This window comes from Polypterus senegalus, chromosome 11, assembly GCF_016835505.1.
Source record: "Polypterus senegalus isolate Bchr_013 chromosome 11, ASM1683550v1, whole genome shotgun sequence".
In the NCBI taxonomy this organism is placed as follows: Eukaryota; Metazoa; Chordata; class Cladistia; order Polypteriformes; family Polypteridae; genus Polypterus; species Polypterus senegalus.
In genome coordinates, this window is record NC_053164.1 from 31,790,892 (window position 1) to 31,810,864 (window position 19,973).

At 41.3% G+C, this 19,973-nt stretch overlaps 1 long non-coding RNA gene across 1 annotated transcript; it reads right to left on the reverse strand.

Annotated features, from left to right (window-relative positions):
- Positions 1 to 5,073: 5,073 nt before the first annotated feature.
- On the reverse strand, positions 5,074 to 13,430 carry LOC120538804. Its single transcript, XR_005635519.1, has 4 exons — positions 11,941 to 13,430; positions 7,719 to 7,833; positions 5,426 to 5,573; positions 5,074 to 5,332 (listed from the first exon to the last, which is right to left on the reverse strand). It is a non-coding gene; the product is annotated as an uncharacterized LOC120538804 (long non-coding RNA).
- Between the last annotated feature and the right edge of the window lie 6,543 nt (positions 13,431 to 19,973).

Sequence of the window (19,973 nt, forward strand, 5' to 3'; positions counted from 1 at the left end):
TGCTGAAGCACTGAGAAACAATGGCTAGAACTCAAAAGCTTGAATGAAAATTGCTGTGTACTGCCAGAATGCACATCGCCGCTCCAGTGATCCCACCAGACGCAACCACCGTGACCGTGTCCCCTAGCTGTACTAGCACCGAGAAGGTAGTTTTTAAATAAAGGATCAGAAGAAGAGATGACCATCAGAAAAACAAGCAAAGAAACATAACCAGGAAGTCAATGAAGCACAATCATGAATCTAAAATCAAACTGAAAATATGAAGTACAGAAATCAAGTACACATGTTATTCTTTTGTTAGTTTTTTTTTTCCGCAGACTCGGATATAAAATGTCTATCGAGACGAATGTTTCACCTTTCATCAATTCACCTCTTGGAGTTGTCACCCCCAAGTTTACAATCCTGGCAACAGACCTACAGTATATCATGACGATGGAATTCACAAAATGGTGGCACCTAAAACAAAATAATTAAATGCAGTTATGGAATATTGCTAACAAATCATAAGTCCCTTAAAATTACACTAAAAACTGCAATTTTAGCTTTGGAATTAGAATCGCTAAGTATGAGAAACTCAGAAAAGAGACCTAAATCACTAGAATCCATTCAGGATAAGACACAAAAAATTAAAGAAAAATTAAAACTTGAATGCCGGCAGCCACACAGCACTTTGTGGCAATGAGGCCACAAAATAGTAAAGCCTGCAAAGTAAACGTAATGGTAATTTTGAAAACAAATAATACTTTAAATTAATCCTTCTATATAAAAGCGGTCGGGATTGTCCTTCCATCCCGTGAGTGCTACGCAGGCGCGGAGTTTCACACACGCCCTACATTTTGCAATGCACGATGGGATTTGTAGTTTCGTTTTTCCAGGTAAAAGATGATTTTCTACTCCAGACTGTGCGATATCTTCTTCTTCTTTCTTACTATATAAAAGCGGTCGGGATTGTCCTTCCGTCCCGTGAGTGGAAAGCGTAGCGGTATTTCGCTTATCACAGACTTACTACTTGCATGCTTGCGGTACGAAGCGACATGATGTGAGCAGAGTTCTGGTGCTCCCATCGTTCCCTTGCTTTTGTGCGCGATGCGCAGGAAAAATAGACAAAATTATGTCTCTGGAAATAATTAAAGTTGATGGAGTACAAATGCCTCACCGCGTAGTAAATATCAGGGGGGGTTCAAAAGGGCGACCTCAATATAGAAAAAAAGTTTAAATTTCATCACAAAATAACAGAAACTACGAGTATTAAAGTAATACCGCTCAAATGCAATATAACCAAATTAATGAGTTTGTATAAAATATCAAATTGATCTACATATTGAATTGCCTTAAGAAGTGGTCGACTTAAAAGTCGGTCACCTTAAAAGGCGGGTCAGCCTAGTATTAATATAATTCTTTGCGTTTATATAGCGCTTTTCTCACTAGTCAAAGCGCTCAGCAATTGCAGGTTAAGGGCCTAGCTCAAGGGCCCAACAGAGCAGAGTCCTATTGTCTTTTACTGGATTCGAACCGGCAACCTTCCGATTGCCAGTGCAGATCCCTAGTGTACTCACCTACTAATTTACTTTTTTAATGGGATAATGCTCAATGACTAAACGTCTTAGGACATTCCAGGAGTGTGACATAAACGTTACTTTAATTTAGGGGTCTCATTGTTAACCAGCTTGTAAGGCAGTGGAGCGTATGTGCGAGGAGATGAAATGTGAAGGGATCTAACACCAACTAATTTGTAGAAACCGTAAATTAGAGCTGACACAGGCCAGCAACCCAGTGCGACACTTTTGACACCCACTTGATGTCATTCCACAATGAATGAAGGCTTTTCTGAAAGCAAATGGGGGACAAAAAAGCCATTAGGCCACTTGATACATGACCACCATAGGAAGTCTATGAGAATGATCTACTGTGTTATTTAGAATCTTTTTTGTTTCCCATACATAGCAAGTAGCACAAGCAGAAAGAACCCTTTATGACCTTTCTTTTTTAGATTATGTTATGCCATATACTTAACTCTGCAGAGCAGACAGCAGTTGTACATATTCCCTTGCTAAGCACTGTGCAATGTTTTAGAATGAGGGGACTTGATTCAAGCATGGAGCACAAAACCCCTTTCAGTTTGTGCAGTAATCTGCAGTAGCCTACTTTTATTTGTTAAGCTTTCACGGTAGCTTAAGCCTAATCATTTACATCAAGGACGGGACAGCGGTTAGTGGTGTTGTCTCACAGCTCCAGTCCCGATCTGTACCGGAGCTTCTACATTGTCCTCGTGTCTGTGTGGCTTTTTCTTCTACATCCCAGAGGTATGCATCTTTGATCAACGGGAGTCCCTAAATTTACTCTGTGTGGGTGCATGGGAGTGTATCCTGGTATCCCATCCAGGGTTTTTTATTGCCCTGTTTCTGATGCTACCAGAATAGGCTCAGATCTCTAGTACCCTGATGTTGATTAAACAGAAACGAAAATGGAGGAAGTTTCCATCAGCTGATTTCATTCCACTCATGAATTGTGAAAGGTTGTGACATTTAACAACTACAGTGAACAAACACAGCTAACGCAGGTGAATGTTCTGCACCACGGTTAGGGCAGATCAGACTTTTCAGGGCTGGATGAAGCACAATTTAAGACCTGAGTGGAAACATCTTTCGGACCGCAGAGAGACGGAGACTATCTCAGAGGCTTTGTGTTCAAAGCAGGAGACAGCACTGGATGGGTGCTGATCCATCATATCCAATGAGAACTGTTTTTTGAAATTCAAACTGGGCCAGACAAGGACTATTGTTAAAAATCTTTTTTTTTAAATTGTGATCTATCTGACAATCTTGTTTTCTTTGTGTTTAGGAATAACTGACTAACACTGATACCTCCTCAACTGCAGGCACCCAGGATCAATTCATGGCCTGTCGTGTTTTTCTGTGGAGTTTGCATGTTCTCCATATGTCCAAATGTTTGTTTTAATGGCCAATTCTCACAGTTTCCAAAAATGTGTGGATAAAATTAATGACAAATCTAAACTGTGAAAGAATGTGGGTGTGCGGAAGAGTGTGCAACATTTACCATTGCTTCCTACCTTCCTTCCTTCCATTTGGTGTTTCCAGGACAGGCACCAACTCTTTGAGACCTTAAACTGAATAAGTGAGTTTAGAAAATCAACGGATGTTCATGGAAATGAAACTTGGCTTTTAAACCATTACAATAATCTTAAAGGGGTAAATGATTTACTACACAGTTTTTGAGTGAACTTGAGGTTTTCTTTGGATTGATTAGGAATAGACGCTGCATTAACCTGGACAGGAAATGTTCAAAGAAAATATTGTATGGTTTAGTTTAATTGTTTATTAACTATACGTAATCTCACTTGCAACTAAATATGTCAGTACTGACAAAAAAAACAACTATTTTTTGGCAATATTCATTAGAAAATTAAAATCTGTCAAAGTTTGAAGATCTTGTAACCTTAATAAAAAAGACAATAAACTGCTAATAGGCAAAGTGACTGATTTTTCTTGTGAGGTGGGTGGGAACTGTTGACTGTCAATAAGATGAACGATACGTTAAAACTGTAAAATCTGTTAAATGAAAATTTCTGCATTTGTCAATCACAGAAACATTGAACACTGCTCATCAAAATAATAAGAGTTCTACCAAAGTAGAGCGAATGTCTCCTCCTGCATATGCTATTAAGTCTTCCAGAGGAGAACATCAAGCTTATTGTCTAACATTAAATGAAACATCATAATACTAAGATGATTCTGCAGAACAATAAAAAAAGAGACATAAGAGACACTTGGGAGAAGGATGAACCTGGCAAAGAGAATTGGAAATGGCCTCTTCTATATAAATGTGTCTATTGGCTGACTAATCTCTAATCTGTTCATTTGTCTGGTCGCCTATCACACAAGAACGGCTGAACAGATTTTCATGAAATTTTGCATGTGCGATGCCACTGGTCCAACTTAAAATATCGACCATATGCAGTACTGGGCAGAGCTTGTACGGAGGGGTGGGGCAATCCAAAAAACATTGCTGACGTGAGGACTACAGTTCCCATCAGGCTGCAGCAATGCACTGTGGCTGATTGGAGGACTCCATTATCAAAGCACAAAGAGCTTTTTACTGGCCATAATGGAATCTAATCTAAGACACTAGGTACTGAGTTTTATTCAAAACTAATTTGGATAACAATTTTATTGCCTTGCTGAGTTACTGATTTTGTCTCTGTGAAAAGGCGCTATATAGCGCCCGACCCGGCACTGAGGCATGTGTAAAAACACACAAATACTTTATTTTTTTCAGCTGGAGGGCACGTCTTCCCCATAATTCCTCCAGCCACAACACAGTCCCAAAAGCACTCAGAGTAGCAAACCACAACCCATCTTCTGGCACCACCACTCCTCCCTGGCAACCTCTTCCTCCCGATTCTGGCCACTGAGTGGTGGTGGCTGGCTGGCCACTTTTATAGCCTACCCAGACGTGTTCCAGGTGCTTGACCACCTGGTTCCAACTGCACTTCCGGGTGGAGCTGAAGAGTTGTCCAGCTGGGCTGTGGAATCCATGCAGCACAACCTGGCCGCCATCCCAACTCCCAACTGGTCTGTTGAGGACTCCATCTCCCACGGAGCCCTGCCACCAAGTGTCCTAGGGGAGGTATTGAGTTGCCCATGGTTGCTCCCCTGGAACATATGCAACAGGGGCATCCCAGCTGGGTATGGAACCCGGCTGCCTGCCACAGTCTCATCAAAGGAATTTAGCCATTGTCACACACATGTGCATGGGAGGCAGCTAAAGGGTCTAAATGAGAGTAATTCCACCCCAGACCAGGGGGTGGCAGAGTGCACTGACCTTTTTTGTCACTTTACTACAGACCGTTCATGAGAAATTCTGCCTGGCCTTAATGGTGTCACTTCCGGTTCTGGGCCTTTGGATGGTGATACTTCTGGTGAAGAATTCTTGACCAAAGAGACTTCCTGTTCCAGCCCTTTTGATGACGTCACATCCGGGTCCAAACCTATGGAAGAGGACCCTTCCGTTTCCACCCTCGATGATGTCATTTCCTTTACTGGCCTTTAAAGCTACCATATTTGACTAACCTAATCAGTTCTGTTTAGGACTCCGTTCTGAGCACATCAGTGCTAGCAATTTACCCATTTGGCAGAGAATATACGGGTGGATACCCCAAACCTTTTAATGACTCTTGTGTCTGCTTTTTGTGACACAATTTTGACTGCTTTTTTACCATTTATTTTCATCTAGACCCTCGTCTGCGAAATATGCTTGTCCAAATGGATTCTACGGTGCTGTAAACCCTTAAGGATGACTGTTCCAAACTTTCCTGTAAGAGAACAGACAGACCACGATAAAAAGCTGGGCAACCACTCTGGTCAAACTGTAAATCTGAAATGCAATAAACACAAAAGTAACCTACAATAATTGTGGAGACGTTGTTCCAGACATGACTTCCCAATTCTACTGTCTCAAGGTGGCGGACCTTTTGGTCTTAAGTCCACTGGCAGGTCCAGGCGGACTGACACCGGAAGTGGCGTCAGATTTGTTACAGCTCTCAATCTTCCAGACTGCAGAAGGAGAAAGAGAAAAGGCATTTGGACACAGCGTTAACCCCTGGAGTGGCGGGGAATTACAATCACCAGAGGTCTTAAGCTGTCCCCTATGGGTACATACGTGGCACCCCCAAGAAATGCTGTAAACACCAAAACATCCTTTTTTAGTGAGATTTGTTGTTGCAGAATCACATGTAATACAAATATATTAGCACATGACAAGCCACTGTTTAGAATATGACAGAAAGAGAACAACTGAGGACAGAAATAGTACATTTTACAGTTTCATCGTGATACAAATTTAAGTCCATTTTATAGGGTGGTCCAGATCTAATTATGCAATTTTCATGACACTATAACTTATTAAGTTTATTACATAGAAAATCACCCAAAAAATCCCGGACCATCGAGAAGTGTGTGAACTGACGACATGAAGAATCGTCTTTGCGCCGAACTGGAATTGTCCCTGCATAAATCAAAGTCATCCAGACGATCTGGATCTGCATAATTTGATCTGGACCACCCTGTATGATGAGATGCAGTACAGCATTGTGAATTTAGCAATTTGAAATCAACAGTGAACAAATTAACTTTAGATGATCGTTATGAGATTACTGAACACGGGCACTGGTGCTCTCTCCTGTAATAATACGGAGACCTGCAGCAATATCTGTGATGCACAATCCCCCACCCAGACCCTCTACTGTAGATTTATTCTACGGTCCATGGATTCAATTACTTGAAAAGCTATCCAATTTATTGATGTGGGATTAAACATCCATTTGTGAAACCACAGTAAAGCAGGACATACAAAGAAGCAGTTTTCATGGTTCAAACCTAGCAAGGAGTTACCAAAACTCTGGAGTCTAAACACACACAAAAAAAGCAAGAGCAGACAAACTGATAGAACTGATAGAGAGGTAGTGTGGGTGACGAAGACGCTTACATTTCAGCCAGCAATGACAAAAGAGTCAACATTTATAAAGCACAAACATTTGTGTTACCTTAACCCATTACACACATACTAGTTGTGCTATCTGTCTAAATCAAAGTAATTAATGTGGACCTCAGTATTAATGTTTGCAGTGCACCAACTGTTGGAATGTACTTCATAATGCATGTAGAACTGAAGTGCATTGCATTTGTCATTCCAACAGATGGCACATTTGCTATGGATTCTTAAAAGCAGTTTGTTTGTTTGTTTGAACATTAGAACATTAGAACAATCTAGACGAGAACAGGCCATTCAGCCCAACAAAGCTCGCCAGTCCTATCCACTTGTTTCCTCCAAGAAAACATCAAGTCGAGTTTTGAAAGTCCCTAACGTCTTACTGTCTACCACACTACTTGGTAGCTTATTCCAAGTGTCTATCGTTCTTTGTGTAAAGAAAAACTTCCTAATGTTTGTGCGAAATTTACCCTTAACAAGTTTCCAACTGTGTCCCCATGTTCTTGATGAACTTATTTTAAAATACAAGTCTCGATCCACTGTACTAATTCCCTTCATAATTTTAAACACTTCAATCATGTCACCTCTTAATCTTCTTTTGCTTAAACTGTAAAGGCTCAGCTCTTTTAATCTTTCCTCATAATTCAACCCCTGTAGACCTGGAATCAGCCTAGTCGCTCTTCTCTGGACCTTTTCTAGTGCTGCTATGTCCTTTGTGTAGCCTGGAGACCAAAACTGCACACAGTACTCAAGATGAGACCTCACCAGTGTGTTATAAAGGTTGAGCAGAACCTCCTGTGACTTGTACTCCACACATCAAGGCGCTATATAACCTGACATTCTGTTAGCCTTCTTAATGGCTTCTGAACACTGTTGGGAAGTTGATAGCTTGGAGTCCACTATGACTCCTTAATCCTTCTCATAAGGTGTACTCTCGATTTTACGACCGCCCATTGTGTATTCAATCCTAATATTTTTACTTCCTATGTGTTCGTGTTGTGCTGTGCCATCAGTTGGATACACAGACACAGCAACTGGACGGATACATAGAGGCACAGACACACAGACACTTGCCCTTTTTTAAGGTGGATACCCGAGCAATGACAGGCCCTTTCAGTATTTAAAAAAAATAATACAAAAAAATAGCAGTACACTGTGCATTTAATGGCAAATTCCAAAAGCGGAAATAGCAGATTAAGAGGAGAACTCACTGTCATGAATGCACGCCTAAGGATACACCATCCAAGCTCTTCTCAGGTATATGACACCACCCTGGGACTGTCTTGATGTTTTCTTCCTCCGTAGTTCTGAGAGTTCAAGTCTTTTCTGAAGGAATTGGGAAAGCTTTTAGAGAGATGAAAATTTGGTCCTACTTTCAGGAATCAAAGCATTTTCTCAATTCAGTCCCAATTCAGGAGACTACTTCTAACTTCCCCAGGATTTAGGAGAACTTGTAAGTTGTCCTAACTCGATAGAAGCTGCCAGAAGATGGCATTCGGGCAGAGATCAACATGCACATCCCAGGAAATGCTGAATTTTTCTGAAACACTGGAGTGCAATGAACTTGTAAAAAATATTGATTTGACAGAGAAGGAATAATATTTGTAACAAATCTTGTCAGTCATGTCATCGCTCCACCTATATGGAGAAGACATGCACTAGCAGTTGAAATGAAAGTGTTGGTAATGTTACTTTTTAGACTACAGGGGAAATTCAGATTTGTAATACAGTAGTTCTGATTTGGGTATGTCACCACCAACCATTTCTCCAATTTTGTACCAAACTTTGAAATCCCCTATAAAGCATGAGGTAATAAACAGATTTTTCCATTTCCCAAACACTCCATGTAAGGTAATGTTAAAGCAAGACATTTATATCCTCTTTGTCTTTAATGCATGTATTGTTGTGGGATGAGTGGAACTTACAAAGTTCATTAATGGATTGGTTTACCGTTGCAACCTATAACAATTAAGAGTCCAAGACATCATAAAGGTTTGGGGCCACCCGTATACTGTTTTTCCCAGCTGCAAAAGGGTTTTAAATCAGAAGCACGATGTGCATATCACAGAGTCCAAAACAGAACTGGTTACAATAGCCCAAGATGGAGGCTTTAAAGGCCAGTAGAGGAAATGATGTCATTCAAAATGGCCGGAACCAGAAGTGACATCAGCACAGGGGCCGGCTCCGGAAGTGATGTCTTCTGTGGCACTGGAAACTTACAGGATTTCCCGGGAAAAGTCTGTAGGGAACTGAGAAAGACATCCTGGTCGGATGTTTTATTACACTTACTCAGACCCTTTATATGCCTCCTACTTGCTCGTGTGTGACAAACCGAAGACTGACACACGTAGAAAGATGCACATACACAGACCCTATCCACTTAAGTACTGATCATGAGTGATGTGTAGAATGCCTGTCATAGGGAATCACTCAGTTTGGCATTAACAACATGCAGGTACCCCTGGATATAACCCAGAGCTAATTTTTACTTTGGTCCTATCCTAAACACATGAAGCCGGGTACACCTTTTATTTATATGCCAGTTACCAATCAACAATGTTTAACTTCTACCGCACTGTTCTTATATTGGCAACATCTTTCCTCAGCCTGATAACCCTGTAGGAAAAAATAATGACAATCCCCCTACTTGAGGTGTCCTGTTGCTTTTGAAATTAAATAGAGTTGTACATCATGCAAGTGTGTGTGTCAGTCAGGCCTGGAAGTGAGACGTAGAGTCAGGGTGAGGGCTCAAGCTCCGAGGATATGTAAGCGAGGCCAGCACACCAGCAAAAGGGAACCTCCTAAGAAAGAGAGTCGCTTAGCTGCTAATGCACAAACGATGCCCAGAGTAGTTCTGACGATTTCAGTACTTTCTAGGATCCTGTGCGGCTTACACACTTAGTATATAGCAGGTGACTGCCAGCATTCTTTATGTTTAAGCATCACCGCACCCCTGTTGCTTTTCAAATTAAATAGAGTTGGCATGTTTTGACCGTCAACTGGATGGTAACATACATACAAGACCGCAAGACAAGGACATTAGTGAGTCTTTATTGTTTGTTAATTAATTTTTTTTTTAAGCTGTGTTTTTTTTATTATATTTTTCTCAAAAAAAAAAAAAACACTTTATTTTCCTCCCGGACAACGCTGGGTATTTCAGCTAGTAGTTAAAAAAGAACACAACAATACACACATGCATTAAAGTAAAAAATTACTGGTCACTGAAGAGACAGAAGGCAGATGTAGCCAAACAAATTGTCTCCAAGAGTCCTTTAAAGGTCATTGCAGTCTGTTTGAACCAAAGCTAGTAATTCGGGCACTTTTCAGCTTGTTTTTAAAATAGTATCTGTAGTTACAGAATTCTGATTTCTATCCCTCTAGAACAATGCGTTTTACAGATTAAAGACCATACAACAAAGACAAGTCACTGTTATACCTGCCCTGCTCTTACACCTCACACACTGTCTCGGTTTCAAGCCTTCTAGTAATAATGTGCTTCTTGGCACAACTATCAGGCTCTTTTCTTAAGCTCAACTTGTTACTTTTTATCCTTAATACCATTAGTTGTTTGGTCCTGCCTTTTTCTGGAAATTTCCCCTGCTCCAAAAGTACTCCCTTAGTGGTAAGTATTCTAGTTTATTCCTGATATGATTTTGGATTATTGTACATTTTCTTTAAATTTGTTTAAGAATGTTTGTACTTATTATTAATTTTAGTAGTGTTTATTGGAGTATCTGGAGGCCACTATGTTGCTTTAGCAATCGGGTCCCATTGCTTTCACAAGACTGGAAGTGATGTGGCCCTGGACTTCATCAACTGCTGGTGCATTTAAAAGACACTATCCTAGAGTTAATTTATTACAACACTGAAATGCATGTTGACTTTTTCCTTTTGCATAGTGAAATTGGTTACCTTTCACCATATGTTTATTTCTAGGAATTTTAAATTGTATTGCATTAACCTTGGAGACAAATAAAGTTTGCTCACTTGTTTGTTTTTCATTCATTTGTTCCATTTTTCTATCTATTGGACTTCTGGGTTTTCCTTTGGTGGAAACTGATTTCATCAACAAAGCTCATGATATGGTGGATTGTGTTATATTGTCTTGTATTTGCTAATAAAATACTTTAAATTGCTCTTTATAGTAAACAAACCAACATTCAAAATCCACGTTGGTGTTCCTGGGCTTCCAACAGCATGGTGTTAATATGTCTGGACTGTCACAGTCTGGGCTTAACACTTAAGTATGTGCAGGCTACTCGAGTCAAAAGGCACTTAAAAGCCACAAAAATGGCAAAACCTTTACATTAAATATTATTCCTTCTTCATTTCAGGCATATTCTTCCTCAGCCAGAAAGTATAAATGTCCTTGCTTTAATTTTGCACATATTGTCTTACAGTGTTTTCATTAATGCAAAGTGCAATTCTTAGTCAATTTGGCAATTACATTTCAATGATTATTCCAGTGAATGTGGAACACATTTGCTTACCTGTTTATTCTGTCCTATAAGAATTTTAATTATTTTCCCCACAAAGACAACAATAGCAATAAAACTAAAATATTTAGACAGTATATAAGAGTCAAGTATAAAATGAACTTAATCCACAATAGACGCTAAACCAAAGTGCCCTCTGCTGGTGATTCCTGCTGCTGTCTTTAGCTTCTCAAACACAAAAATGGCACTCACATCCTGGAAGGCTGTAGGTTTTTTGTCCAACCAAACGCTTTATTAGTAACCAATTTTTAGCCCAGTTTTTATTTGCAACTTGCTATTTTCTTCCTTATCAAACAATGGCAATGGATAACCTAATCCAAACTGCACTTCAGTGTCCTAAATCAATAACTATGTCAATAAAATATCTGAAAAGAAAAAAGTGAAGGCCTGAGAAATATTGTTTTGCTTAGGCCCACAAAATAAGCTGAAAAATTAACAGTATGTTAAATGTTTGGTGTGGTAACATGAGAGCAACAGTAAGTACTAAAAATGGGGGTCATTAAAAGCAAGACCTGGCTTCTAATAAAAACAAAAAACTGGTCACAGCAAACATGGGGGCCTCCATTAGCTGAGTTTGAGACCCCTGAGTTAGCAGGTCATCTGTTTGGTTGGATTGCAATTCATGATTGTTCAACTGCTGCTCTTCTCCATCTATTCTAAACACTGCACCAGTAAGGACCCCTTTTTCAAACTCTTCAAATATGCAGATGACACAATCATTATTGGACTCATCAGGAATGGTGACAAGTCTGCATACAGAAGGGAGGTTGAGCAGCTGGTCCTTTGATGTGCGGAGAACAATCTAGCTAAACACGTTCAAAACTGTGGAGATGACAGTGGACGTCTGGACAGGCCCCTCAATATTACCTCCCCTCTCCATACTTAAAAATAAGGTAACAGTTGTGGAAAACTTCATAGTTTTAGGCTCTATACTCACCAAGTGCTTGATATGAAAGTCCAATATAGTCTCCATGATAAAAAAGGCATAGTGGCAGATGTACTTCCTGCCAAAGCTGAGGGAGTTCAGTGAATCAGCAACCAAAGAAGACAAGAACAGGCTACAATGAATAGGCAGATCTGCTGAATAGATCACTGGCACCAGTCTTCTCACCTTACAGGACCTGTAAGTCTCAAAGTGGGCAGGGAAAATGATCACCGACCAATCACATCCAGGCCACAACCTCTGCCAGGCATTATAAACTACACCAAAACAAGCAGATATAAGAAGTTTCTTTCCACAGGCCATTAAGCTCTCAATATAGCTGTCCTTATTCAGTATAGGCGCACTCCTAATATTTCACAATATTCTTACATACAGCTAATGTGTTTTGTGACCTCTAGGGGGCATTGCAGCACTTCAGCCCTCGACACAACTGGCACAATAACAGTCATAGTTTCAAAGGCAATAATTTTTATTCTTTCCAGTAACTTTACAGGCCCTTCCAGAATCATCCCACACAGCACAGCACAACAGTATAAATAAAAGTCTTCCTCCGTCTCTGTCCCACTCCTCTTTCTCCAAACAACTGTTATCCTCTGCTGCCTGAATCTGACGCATTCCTTTTATTTAGTACCTGGGAGTACCTCCAGTGTTAGGACATGGTCCATTGGAAGTTATTAAGAAGTCCTACAAAGTAAGGTTCACATATCTGTAGCACCCCCTGGTGGCACAAGCAGTACCCAATGGGGCCACCCTGCTGAACTACAGATCCCAGCATACCATGTGGGTGTCCATACTGGTAACGTAGACCTTAGATGCTGTCATCGCGTAACTTGGGGCAGCAAATAGTTCACACATTTTATCTCTCCCTGTCCTTCCGGTATAATGGCCTCCTGGAGCCCTCAACTGAGCCATTCTGGGATGTCAGCATCTCCACTGTGTTAGTGGCACCTTCTGCTCATCTCTTGGTTGAGAAAGGGAATATCCTGCCTACATTCCTGTCCAAGTATTGCTTTGGCTTCTTGGCTGGACAAGGGTCCTCGAACTATCCCAGCTGAGTCATCAGCTCATGCTTCCCATCCTTTACAGTACATACTTTAGGATTGCCTGTACTGCACTTTGTATACATATGTTTACACTGTATGTCTTGTTATTTATTTTAGATGCAAACTTATCAATTGTGAGTATGTCTGTCATGTACTGTAGCTATTCTTGGAGCGCCATCAAATAACTGGAGCTAAATTCCTTGTTTCAATGCATAGGTTAGGAGTACGCAATTATACAGTGCATTGCCGCACCCACCACATGACAAACCAACTCAGGATCCAGATCAGGACCCGAGTGCAGCCATGCAACCGGTGATACCTCAGCACCACACTAGTTCAGGTGGAATGGAACCAAAAAGAGGTTTCTTATGGTGGCTGTAGTGCCAATTCTGCCGCCAACCCCCAGGTTTTCCCTGCAGGTTGGAGGGCCTACATGCAGGGCTGGATGCAGATTAACGTCATACCAGGGATGGAGCAATTGCAGTTTAAGGGCCTTGCTCAAGGAGCCAACAGAGCAGAGTCCCTTTTGGCATTTACGGGATTCGAACCGGCCACTAAATATGATATGACATTGGTTTGAGAGATCTGAAAATGTAATTTAAGATATCTTCAAATGCAAGGCTAGTAGATGTATGTAACACGTGCCCTTTGAGTTAACAAAATGGAGACTCTCTATGTTCATAGCACCGCAGGCTGGGACGGTGTCTTGGGGAGATTCCTTAGTTTTCATAATCAGCGCCTCTCGGGTGGTGGTGCCCTACGAGGCCTCCTAAGTCGCCTAACTGATTGACCAGTTCTATATAAAATATACTTATCTTAATATCTGCGATGGCCTGGCACCCTGTCCAGGGACTGTTTTTGCTCTGCTTGCTACGACAGGCTCCAGCTTCTCCGCGAACCTGCACAGAATAAAGCAGATTTGGGAAACGAATGGATGTATACCTTAATGCTTTTCAAAAAACTTAAACTAAAAAGGAGGTATTTTGAGATCCTTAAATAACTTTCAGTTACCAGAAAAGCTAAATTACATCTAAGATATTTGGTGCTCGGTTTGAGTTAACTCCAAATGTTAATTTTGGCTCTCAAGAGACTGAACATTTTTACAGCCATGTACTTCTGCAAGTTCAGTCACACAAAGTTCTACTAAAATCACAGGATCAATGACAATTTTAATCCCACATTTCCTAGTAAGATTCTCAAAAACAGCATGGCGTTAAGCCTGGTAGAGGCTCCTGTGAAAAGGCCATAGCTGTCGAGGCCAACTCCACAAAAAACAAATCAGGCTAATCCATAAAAAACTAAAATATTATAATTGATGCCTAAAACATATAGGAAAAAAGAAATGAAAAGAAGAAAGAATCTAGTTGAACACAATACAGTGTGTACCCAAGGATTATTGTGAGAATGATGGACAGGTTCATGAGATGATCAAAAAGAAAAAGACAGGTACAGACAAAACAAAGTGGGGGGTCAAAACTGATTAAAAAAAAACTGGCAGCGATACCCAAGGGACAAGACAAGAATCAGACGTCTGGGACAACACAAACTCACAACTAGAAGTGCAAATGTAGCACTAGGGCCTCTTGAAATCAAAACTAACTACTGATAGAGTTTTCTTTCGTGTAAATACTGTTGCATCCATGATGTCATCAGAATGATGAGTTTGGTTATATGATGCCTCCAGTAGGCACTGCATAAATAAAACAAAACAAGACTTGAGCAAAAATAAAAAAATCTTTGGGTTAATAAAAAAGAACACCAAAAATTGTGTACAACAACCCATTATATTATAAAACAATCCTTGTATCCAAACACAATTAACAGCTGTGAGTGCCATGGAGTACAGACGGGCATCCCAGCTGGAGGACCTCATGATCTCCTATAAGGATGGAAGATACATGAGGATGGATGAGTAAAAGCCAGAGGCCAAGAACAGATCCATCCCTCATATGTTAGGTGGCAGTGGTCTGCTGGAGGTCTCCTAGCTTGGCCACCCACAGAGGTTCATGGGAACTGGAGTATGGAAATGTAGTCCTGTCGAGGTCCCCAGATGCTGCAAGGGGGTGCTGTTGGATGTGGACTGCCCTGGTTCCCAAACAACCTGGAAGTGCTCTCCACAAGTCATTCTGGATCACCAGAAGCTGTTCTGGCTCCAACATGAAAGGACCCCTCTGCCTTACCTTGAGAAGTCGGTCGGTGGAAGGAATGAAAAGAATGTAAAAAGTGCTTGGTGGATTAAAAATCCATTATGTGAACATTTGACTGTGTTGGGCATTATTGGGTGTGGGATTTAGGGCTCGCTGGTGCCCCTACTGGTTACACAGCCAATGTGCAGACACACTCACAATTTACCAAGTCAACATAAAGTCTACAGACAACACGACAGGGCAGAGAGTGAGACATGTTAAAGACACAAATCAAGTCCAGTGATAGTCTGCATTTATGTCAATCACTTAGTATACCCTATATGTATTTTATGATTGACTAGCAAAATACCCGCGCTTTGCAGCGGCGAAGTACTGCCTTAAAATTTTTATTAGGAAGAAAATTAAACCTTTTTAAACTGAGGGAAAATATACCAGTAATTATTTGTTAAGGATCTCTTTGTATACCACATTGTGAGTTCGGCCCTCCGGTTGTAATATGACCAAGCTGTGCGCTGAGCTTACTCTTGAGCAGGCAACGTACAGTTGGCCATGTGAACAGTAATCTTGTTTCAAATCCCACAGCTTGGATTGCTGCTGTCATAATCGGTTTGAGTTTCATGGTTTGTTTCAATTACGACAGTATTTGCAGGACTTGTGTTGAAGAGACATTCGGCATCTGTCAAGCTTTGTAAGCACACAACCAGTTTCAACGATAACTTCACATCCAGCTTTTGAGAGTTTAAACATTCATAAACACCAAAGTGTCCACTACTGAAATCGTCACCTGTGAATCTAAGATGTTTAAGAGGCATTGGCGGTTGTCGAAAGGTGTAAAATATTTGGCCATTTCGGTACACTTGAAAGCGACAACCAAACAATTCACCGGCAGCCATCAACTCACATGCAGATGCATAGGTGAAGGGCTTAAGCATTTCACTCTTCTAGTGCTCCTGTGTAGTATAATTATCTCCTGTAACGTCATCAGTCCACACCTTGAACATGTCCCAGTCATTTAATACATAAGACACAATGTTCCTCCGGATATCAAGAGTGAGCCTGATATGGCCGTGCAATATGTAACACAGAGAATGTAAAAGGTAGGTGCCATCTCCGGGCATGCAAACCACTCAGTAAGTGACAGTTCTTTGATCGATGGTGATCACCTCGATAGACATGTTAATGGGGGTACGGTTGGAATGATAAAGGAAATGGGTACCTGAACAATGTAAAGTAAGTCTGAAATACCTACACAATAACTATACTCGTAATAAATGAACAATAAAACAGCGGAGAAGCTGCGGATTAAATAAAAAGGCTGTAGTTATCAGCAGGGAGACGTGAATCCCTTGGCGAAGCAAGGAAGGGAATGTAGAGACTGGAGCGACGGACAGCCTTATATAGAAAGGCAGCCAACAACGTGGAAGGCGTTGGGATGGGGGACCCAACGCCGCCTCACACGGTGACCGAGCTGCAGGCAATGGACGTATATATGTACGTAAGTAGAATTCAGTTAGTGTTGGGAACCCGCGTACCAAATTTCTTGAAGATGGGCCCATAAGTAACAAAGACCGTTGAAAAGTTCAATATGGCAGCCGACAGTGGCATCATACCACCAAAATAAGTACCAAATTTCAGCCTTCTACCTACAAGGGAAATTGGAGAAATAGTGATATTGAAAACTTCAATATGGCGGCCAACAGTGGCGTCATATAACCAAAATAAGTACACACATAGGTTTTGATTAGCGCAGGGAAGCCGTCTACCAAATTTCGTGAAGATGGGGCTATAAATGACAAAGTTCAACATGGCGGACGTTGTCGACCGTTATGACCGTTACGTGTAGAATTTCGAAATGAAACCTGCTTAACTTTTGTAAGTAAGCTGTAAGGAATAAGCCTGCCAAATTTCAGCCTTCTACCTACACGGGAAGTTGGAGAATTAGTGATGAGTGAGTGAGTCAGTGAGTGAGTGAGTGAGTGAGTGAGTGAGGGCTTTGCCTTTTATTAGTATAGATTGTTGTCTTTGCTATTTTTGAATGATTCTTTTAGTATTTTTGTCTTTTATGTTATTTTTGTAATTATGTACTGTTTCTATAAATGTCCTAATTCTCCAAGTCCTTTGTGGGTTGAGCCCCAGGAGGCAGGGCCACCCTGGCATTACTGCACCTGAGCCCTCCCCTCTGGCTAGTTAAAGTCCAAAGGAAAGGAGCTTGGGCAGCGAAAGTTTGGAGTAATTACTTATGTGTTTGGCTCCAATGTACCTACAGTATTTCTGCTGTTCCTTCATTGTTTTTACCACTATCTGATGGATTTAAGTATTCAGGAAAAAAAATATTATGGAAAACAAGGAGTGTATTTCTCTGATACAAATGGTCACTCAATATACTGTATATTAAAATACAACACAAATGTATTTTTGTTTAGCCCAAAATCACACAAGAAGTGACGCAATGAGCTTTAACAGGACCTGCCTCTTGACAGCCCCCAGCCTTGACTCTCTAAGAAGACAAGGAAAAAACTCCTCCAAATAAAAACCCTTGTAGGGAAAAAATGGAAGAAACCTTGGGAAAGGCGGTTCAAAGAGAGACCCCTTCCCAGGTAGGTTGGGCGTGCAGTGGGTGTCAAAAAGAAGGAGGTCAATATAATACAATACACAGAATAGAACACAAGTAATCCTCAATACAGTATAATAGTAAAATAAAAATATTACAAGTACAAATCAGAATTTAACAGTAGATGATATCACATAATAGGATTTGTTTAGAGTCCTGGAGACCTCCCCCTATTGGCCATTCCACAGCTGATACAGCGCTGGGCCAGCCAATCCGGTGAAAAGATCCATCTACCCAGCAATTCCTGGGATCCCCCATCAGGGATGACTTTACCTTAGGCAGGCAAAACAACTTGGCTGGGTAAGCCGTGGCATTGAGTTCCGAGAAGAGAAACAGAATAGGTGAGGGTTAGTAACAAATTATAACTGTAATATTACTCATGTTTTAGTGCTAATGATGCAGTTTGCACAGTTAAAAGAAAAATATAGAAAAGACAACATTATGGTGCACTATACTTTGTAATGGATGGCATGCATAGGTTGGCATTCCGGCAGGGATGGAATAGGAGGCAAATGCAGTTGAAGAACAAGGGGGGGCAACATCATACAAGTACTTTCACCTCAGATATGGTAGATGTCAGCATCCCTGGGTTAGGATTCCCACACGGACACAAGCAGGGCATGCTGAAACCGGTAGTTCCATTGGGGCTGCCCTTTTGGTTTCTGTGGGAGCCACCAGGAGGAGCTGCCAGGATTCTCACTTCCTGCTTTCAGGGACTTCTGTTTGACCCAGAAGTGCTTCTAGTGGGCTGTTCATAGAAAAAAAAATTGTTGCTGGTGTGCTGCCCTACAGGGCTCAGCATTACTTGGAGTGCTGCTGGCAGTAAATCAGGTCCTGTGCTGAATCAAAAGGCTCTATTTGGACTTCATCCTGAGATGTGCTCAATTGTGTCTAGGATTTTGGATACAAAGCAATGCCTGATCTCTGTCATTCTGCTAATTAAGCTTGAACAACTGGGGCAGCTTTGTCTGTATCCATTAAGTACTTAAAATACTAACATTTCAGTAGAGATATCAGCACCTTTATTCAAAAGTTATCAAATGTTTCTTTTATATATACATCTAATGTTATTATTCCAATTGTATTTGTTATTAATAATATATAAATACTAGCCAAAGCCCACCGTAGCATACGGCGGTGTAAGAATAGGAACGGAAAACGGTGAGAAAGAAATTCAGTATAACAAAGGCTTAGGAAACCACCGTCGCAGTATAACGAAAATAACAAGGAGCGAAACCAATGCCAATGGTCGAGAGAGTACCTTTCCTGTAGCAGGCTATGGAAAACATAGACATATATAGATAGACGCCGCATTCACTGTGTTGCCCATTCGACATGATAAGTCAGCGCGTCCGCCCTATTGCGAGTGGTAAAAGTGCCATTTAAACTAACACAGGTAGATGTGGAAACCGGGTTTTCTGATGAAAAAACAATAACGTTTTAAACAGTATCGTTTACATACAACAGATTTTGGCAAATCGTTTACATGCAATTATTTATATCCATTTATACACTAAATGCGTGCGTATCCCATGGTCTTAGAGTTAGGTGGGCGAGTTACTGTGAGTTGGCGGGCGTGGCTCTGTCTTGCGTGTTCTCTCTGTCTTGCTTGCCCTTAGTTAGAGTTGGCGAGTGGGGCTCTGTGAGTTGGCGATCGTGGCTCTCTGTCTTGCGTGCGGTGTAAAGTCACTGTGGCTCAGAGGTGCATGTGGACTTTTGCACAGACGAAAGCGACTGAGGCCGTATTTGGTGAGTTGTTGCGTGCCTCGAGAGCGACGCTGGACTCAGGAGGACGGTTACAGTTCGCGTGCGTGGCTCTGTCGTGCGTATCCCATGGTCTTAGAGTTGGTGGGCAGGGCACTGTGAGTTGGCGATCGTGGCTCTCTGTCTTGCGTGCGGTGTAAAGTCAATGTGGCTCAGAGGTGCATGTGGACTTTTGCACAGACGAAAGCGACTGAGGCTGTGTTTGGTGAGTTGTTTACGTTCCTTGAGAGCGACGCTGGACTCGGGAGGACGGTTACAGCTGTCGAGCGTATCCCATGATGCGGTAGGAGGGTTAGAGTTGGCGGGCGGGGCTCTGTCGAGCGTATCCCATGGTCTTAGAGTTGGCGGGCGGGGCTCTGTCTTGCTTGCACTCACTGTCTTGCGTGCCCTCAGTGTCTTGCGTGCCCTTAGTGAATTATATATATATATATAGATATTTATTTATATAATGTTATTATTTTT